The 7,027-nt window shown below is 46.9% G+C and overlaps 1 long non-coding RNA gene across 1 annotated transcript; it reads right to left on the bottom strand.

Moving 5' to 3' along the window:
- Positions 1-3,760: 3,760 nt before the first annotated feature.
- On the bottom strand, positions 3,761-4,761 carry LOC112952849. Its single transcript, XR_003250479.1, has 2 exons — positions 4,629-4,761; positions 3,761-4,429 (listed from the first exon to the last, which is right to left on the bottom strand). It is a non-coding gene; the product is annotated as an uncharacterized LOC112952849 (long non-coding RNA).
- Positions 4,762-7,027: the final 2,266 nt, after the last annotated feature.

The raw sequence follows: 7,027 nt of genomic DNA, 5'->3' as shown, positions 1-7,027 counted from the left end.
AGAAGAGAGTTTCCCTAGGGACTGAGAAGTCTGCAACGGTCCATCCAAATAAATGGTGGAGATTTGCAAGCCACAACCAAAATAAAAGCTGACAGCCTACAAAGCAAAGCTGGAGGGTGAAGGTCACCCTTTGGTCCCCAGCAAGGAGGGGGCAGGCTAAGGGTACCTCTGCTTGCCAGCCATTCATCGGCTCTGTTTCATCAAGCACATCTGAGGTTTCCCTATTCAAAGGGTTCCCCGTTGCCATATATCAACCTGGAGTTGTAATAAAAGGAAGTTCTAAAGACTGTGAATCCTTTGGGACACTGTGAGGCRCAAGCAGCAGCGGGGCAGGGTTCCCTCGTGCCGCGGCCGCGCTGGCCCCCGTCACACCGGGCAGCGCTTGCTCCGACTCTGCCCGCGCTGGGGAGGGAAGCAGCCCCGGCCGCGGCGACTGGCGCTGCCCGGGCCCTGGCTCCTCCGCAGCGCCCTCCTCCCGAGCCCCTCGCTCTCACGCTCTGCTACTAACGGAAATTTCCTCGAGTAACACGGTGGTGCTTCAATCCTTTTGAGGCTTAATCCAGTGCCCACTGAGATGAGATGATTCCCACTGATTTCAATGGGCTGTGAATTACATCCTTTATTTCCGACTTAAGAGCTCTTTTATGTTCTTTTCTTTCTGTATCACAAGCTCTAAATCTGCATTTCTGCCCGAATCACAGATTTTGCAGCCGGTGCACATCCCCAGATCGGATCCGCCAGGCTCCACCTCGCCGCCCGTCAGCCTTCATCACTCCTCCCGCACTAGCTGTTTCATTAATAAAAACTGACATTTCACAGTCCAGCTGTAACACACCTAACCAGCTATTTATTATACATACAGAATAGCAAATGTAGCATTCTCTGCCTCCTGCTCTAGTGTGGGCTTTCCTGACAATCCAACATTTTATTATGCTTTCCAAACATGAATGTGCCGAACCTTTCTTCGCATCCTCTCAAGCATGTTAATAGCAAGCGCGCTTTATTAGTATGTGGAATTAAATTCTCAGGGAACATCAGCAGATGTCATGATCAGTAATGTGTGATCAATGCTTGACCTTTTGTGCTTAGTTTAAGTACTACACAGCTAACTATGGTACTGCAGCTAGCAAGAAGAACCATCTGAATGTTTCATTTGCAAAAACCAGCCATTAGGCACGGAGCAATTCAGCAGCAATTCTCTGTTCCAGGCCACRTTTGGTGGTTCTGATATGCTCCACTCCCATGTCCTTGGTGCTTTCATCATCGTGTTGCTGGAAACATGTGCCCAGACCCCACAAAAAATACAGCCATACATCCAGACTTCTGGCTGCAGTACTAAGATGTGCACGGAATAGAGCCTGCCAAAATATATCAAATTTGCAAAACCTGAACTCATAGTGAGGGAAATTTGACTCATGCTCAAGCTGGTCTAGATTTACACCCAAGCCAAGTCCTGTCTGAGGAAGGAATTTGGTGGGTGCTCGCTCGATCCTGACCCAGGGGTACAGAGAAGCAAGGGAGAGGTAGATGCCCCCTTTCTTACCAGGAGCCCTGCAGGCCTTTGCCTGCAGCGGAAGCGGTGGAAGGGCTGAAGCCACCAGCCCCAGCGCGTCAGGAGCCAGGGCCACCGTGACCAGCCCCTCGAAGGCTGGCGGCTAACGCCGACACGCACCCACAGGCAGGGAGCGAGGCTCCCAGCGGGGCCGGTGACAGGGGAATTGTGGCAAGTCCCGCTCTTGCCCTTAGTCAAACGCAGCTTCTGAGGGCCCTGGGTGGCCTCGCAATGGGAGGTTTGCGCCTCTTGCTGTATTTTTCTGGCTGACGGAGTTACCGCACAGTAAAACCTTAAGTTTGGCTGACTTTCAAGTCAAACCTTGGCRTAGTTCTCATTTCCACCCAAAGCCATAAATGAACTCAGGTTCACTTGAAATTYGGTCGAGAGCTTGAGAGATTTGTGAGCCTTGGTGAATCTGTCCCATGCACTGGGGCTTTGCTGAGGACACGCGGCCACTGCTCCGCTCCAGGTGCAAGAGCCCCGATCACAACTGGCCTAAAAACACTTCACGTCTCTCCGCAGGCTGCAGCTGCCAAAGAAAACGCTTTGAGCAGCGCTCCTGTCTTTCAGGAGCAAGTAGGATATGTTTGCAAAACCACCAAAGCCTGCAGCATTGTAGAAACCTAAAAATATTAGTAAWGCTGTACAAAGAAAGAACTGTTTTCAGCAAGGGATGCCTGACCCAATACATTCAACGTTGTGTAAAGAGAGAAAAGAAAACAAACCACACTTCTGCTCTCGAAATGTAATAAAAAGCCTCAGGCCTATTGCACAGCCTGCATTTAACCTCCCGGGCCCAGCACACGGCCCCTGCGGCACCCGGAGCCGCGCGGGCGGCCCAGGACGGTCACCCAGACCCCATCACCCGTGCGCGCTCACCCGAAGGAGCCGCGAGGTCAGAGCCCGCCACACGGATTTGCTTTCCTGCCGCTCACACTGATGGAGCCTCTTCCTGCTACCTTTCAATTGCCATGATGCGAGCGCATGGAATCAATTTCTACAAATAGGCTGCGCCGTGTGTTTGGACTAGCCCCTCTCCGGCTTTGTCTTCTCCATGCCTCTAAACCCACACGCTGCACTGGAACAACGGGACGCGGCAGGCAGCGGCGAGTGGGTTAGTTCTGTGCTCCTCAGGTGCCGTTATGAGGCAGGCAGCTGCAGGTCACACTACCACCCGAGATGCTCACGAATCCCACAGGAGTGCACACTGAAACATCTTCCYATAGAGCAGAATTTACAGTCATAAGCAAAAGCAGCGGGCAACATTTCATATGTGTAGAATGGCACAGCCAGCCAATCAGAAATGGTACCCTGCAAACTTTTCACRGTATAAAAATAATTCCAAAATACAAAGTGTCAGGATTGTAAGATGTTGGTTATTGTATGACGTTTGTTATGTTATGTCTTTTTTTTAAATAAAAACAGAAGGGCATTAAGATTAACGAACATTTTGCCRTATTAGTTCAGATTAGCCAAACCAGGGTGCTCTCGTTTCTGAGCCCCTGTGTACACATGAAAACTTTCCGTGCCCCTCTAGCACCTTCTAACTAAAGAGAAGTTAGAAAAGAATAACATATTTAGCTGACTCTCTGACCATTGTATTTGTGGCTCCTACCATTGACAGTCCCGTTCCGGCTGGACAGCCTTGTGCAGATGTGCCGAGTGCCCCATCCCGCAGCCTCGGGCATCCTGCAAGGCCAGAACCACCAACTGGAACAGCAGCTGGATGGTTTGGAAACATGTGCAACTGATGCTGTTGCTTCTAGCACAGCTAAGGACAGAACAATTCTGTTTAAATTAATGGAGATCRTTGATATTCCTGCTATAAAACAGAGTAAAATTTACCCTAATAAAGACACTTTGACTCACAGCAGTCTGCCTGCCCTTGCTGAAAGACAAAGATCCTGAATCTTTTTTTACGCTGAGCTACCACCCCCTTTCCCAGCTCAGCTGTAGCTCCTGCCAATACGGAGAGGTTGAACAGATGCTAGTTTTCCTAAGCCCAAATTAGTACAGACAGTAACACAAGCACCTTGTCCTCATTCCCCTTTTCCCCCCAGATTACTAATAAAGAGTCAACTGCTTGGCTACCAATGGTACCGCATGCTGTAATTACTTGTTTAAATGATGGCAAATACATCAAACAAGTATTAAACACCACTTAGATCATCTCTCTTTGAAGAGGGAGAGACAAGCATTGGAAGCAGGCATTAATCATTTAATTAGTCCTAAAATTAACATCTTTTTTGAGAATATTAGTTTTTACAAAAACACCATCCTAGGCACAAACAGAACCTCAAGACAGCTTTTTGAGGCAAGCACTGTGAGCAGGTCAGTTATCCTCCACCATGTGAGGGATTTCTCAGGGCACCGCCAGCGCGAGGAGCGGTCCCGTAACGAGCCCGAGCACCACAGCTCCGGGCGCCACGTGGAGGAGGTTGGTGCTGGGGATTCCTGCACAAACTTTGCTCTCTGGGGGCAGGTTCTGCCACGCACCTTCCRGGGAGCAGCACAGAGATTCACCCCAAGGTCTTTGGCCTCAGAGTAAACCCATATCCAACAGCAGCTCATTTGTAGTATCCTGAGATCTGGGAGCTTTATTTTAAATAATATCTGTTTTCAGGGGATGTACTCTGCAGCACTACATGCTCCTAGCGCTGCAAGCCATCTCCAGCACAAAGCACACTACACAGCAACATAGGCGGGAAACCAACCTGCGCCTGGGCCAGGTCTATCAGCACYAGGCATCTGTCAGCACTTGGGTTGTGCTTTGTGGTGGGCAGGAACTTTCCATAAGGCTGCGAAGCGCCACTCCCTCCCTTGGCTCAGGGTGATTGCTTTTCTTCCTGGTGCTTCCCCACATTGCAAATCACGCTGCAATCAGAGTAATGAGGTGTCACTATGGAAAGCAGCGCTGGTGCTACATATTGTCAACGACCGTTCACACTAATCAACTAATAATGACATTGCTTCCTCCGCTATGCTAAATAAAATTCCCCTGGTTGTGCAACACAATTACTACTAATAACCCTAGAAACCTTAGTGTGTTTAAGGAGACTATTCCAGAGATTACCTGGAGACTTATTTTGGAGCGAGCTGGGGAAGACAAATCTAGCAGATGGAGATTATTCTTTAGTAATTAAGCAGACATTGTTCCCAGGGGTGTATGGTATTTTCCAATATTGTGAAGCATTTTTCTTCTAATGATGCACCTRCATTAAAATAGTGGCTTTCACACTGATGAGGAATAGTTTAAATATTTAAACAATTTAATAAATGCATTACATTAATAGCCGTTCTTCAATCTCGGAAAGAAAACCAGAGGAAATGATACTCAACAATCCGATTAAAAGATTTAGTATTAAAAGAGGGATGATGAATACAAATTTCTTTTACAATGAAAATGCASAGCCTCCTGAAGAGCAAAACACCTCATGACTACTAATACAGTCGTTAAAAACTAAGCCAGAACAAATGCTGAAAATATTTTGTGCTCTTTAAGTCAGGGACTAAGTCTCTTCGATGGCTTCAGAGTCTACTTGCTTATTGAGCTAAATCTTACCCAGATGCAGCAACATTTCTGCACTGAAATGACAAGGAGACATATTCGTTACAACACAAATGTTGCATGACTTATTTTCGAAAATGTTAGTCAGAAGGAAAAAAGAGAGAGAGAGAGAGAGAGCGCGCGCACAAGATGTGAGAGAGCAAGCAGAAGTCTCAAGGTTAAATAAAGCCATACAAACAGAAAGAAAAAGGAAAACTCACATCTTAGTTACAGCCAAAAAAGCCTCCCAGTGCTTTGACTGACAATTTTATTCCTGAGTTTTGAAATGCGGGATATCTAAGGGCACAATTTTATCACCCTGTCAAACATATTTGAACCACTACGTTACCGGCAGAGAAAACAGAAAGGAGAAAACAAGGCCGACAAAACCACAGAAAGGGGAGCCCGGCTCATCCCAGCAGCACTCTCATCTACCTGGTTCAACCTGCACCATGCAGAATCCTCTTTTTGAAGGGACAGGGATGAAATGCTTCAGTAAAAGTATAACCCATACCAACCCAAGGGAAAACGCTGGCCCACATACTTTAGTCTGACAGTATTTAACAGCTCCCTTGCAATGCTGCCAAGCACCATCCTTGTGCAAACCGCCTTCAACATTCAACCCTGAGTGCCTTTTTCCTCAGAAAAATTCCCAACCCCTAATCAGACACTCTATTCATCTATGTTTCTTCCCTGACACCAAGATATTTCAGAAAGCATTGCATAGTAACTTAGGCAGGGGTCGGAGCAAAATTCGTAAACACCTAATTAAGCCTATTCCCTTTTAGCAAAACAACTCAAATTGCTTAAGTGCTTAACTTGAAGTACTTTCCTGAATAGTGTTTTGCTGAATCAGAGCTTTCACAAATGCAAATTTTTAACAGCAGCAACTGCAAGCCTCAGACTTCTGCAGGCTTATCTAAAGCTGAACCCGAACTGAAAGGCTTCCAAGTTTTGCCCATTACTATTTCCTAATGCTTTGTGAGTTGTGCCAGTGACTCCTGGGATGCAGAGCTGAAACGGATTTCAAATATTTTACATCACAAATTTCCCCTTAAAGAAAACAGATGTATGCACATATTCACTAGAGTTCTTTATAATTTGAAACAGTATCATTTTAAACCAATCTTATTAGATACAGATGAACAAGTTTTGTTTTCATCCTGGCAAACTGCTGTTTTGCTAATTCTTGTCCTCTGCTTCTGAAAGTCTTCTTGCAGAGCGCTTGTGGTCCTGAAGTCATTACTCCTGGTCTGCCATCTTGAGACAGCCCCAGACACCGGGCCCATTGCTGCATCTGAACGAACCTTCTCAACGTGCACGTGCTAACAAGCGGCTCCCGAGGCCAGCATTCCTTTGCACGCTTCCTTTTACACATATGTAATTCCATTATCCCCAACATTTTATGCAGCTTCCTCCCTTTCTCTCTCTTATTCCAGTTCCCTTTGTCATACTCAGGGTGTTTAAAAGCCCTAGGAGGGCCCGAGGGGCTCTCTSCAGCTTCCCAATAGGCCATTTTAACCGTGAATTATTCCCACAGCTTGGGGACAGTTTGGATGGGTGCCCTTCCAGACCCTGAAGTATTATCATCCTTGCATTCCCAGGGACCAAGTAAAACATAGGACCAGACCCAACAAGCACCACCAAAGCACAGACAAACGCGTGTAGCAAACAGCCTCCAAMCCCCTGGCTTGCACAGCACTTCTTGCTCATTTTCTTTGGCGCTTCTCYGCAGCCAACATCAGTTTGCAGGTAGCAGCACTAACCACGGCCTCTCCTTCAACTGCTGCTAAAACACAAGCTCATGGTGCCACTTTTTTTTGTAGAAAAGTTTGAAAATAAGAACATCCCCCAAAAAACAGTATCCTCCCCAAATGGCCCAAATAGACACAGAACTCCCTTATCTTGGAATCAAGAGCTTGGAT

Source organism: Nothoprocta perdicaria, unplaced genomic scaffold (genome assembly GCF_003342845.1).
Source record: "Nothoprocta perdicaria isolate Ctin4 unplaced genomic scaffold, notPer1 scaffold_41, whole genome shotgun sequence".
Taxonomy (NCBI): domain Eukaryota; kingdom Metazoa; phylum Chordata; class Aves; order Tinamiformes; family Tinamidae; genus Nothoprocta; species Nothoprocta perdicaria.
The sequence above is the reverse complement of the archived record's forward strand: the minus strand, read 5'-3'. Positions and strand labels throughout refer to the sequence as shown.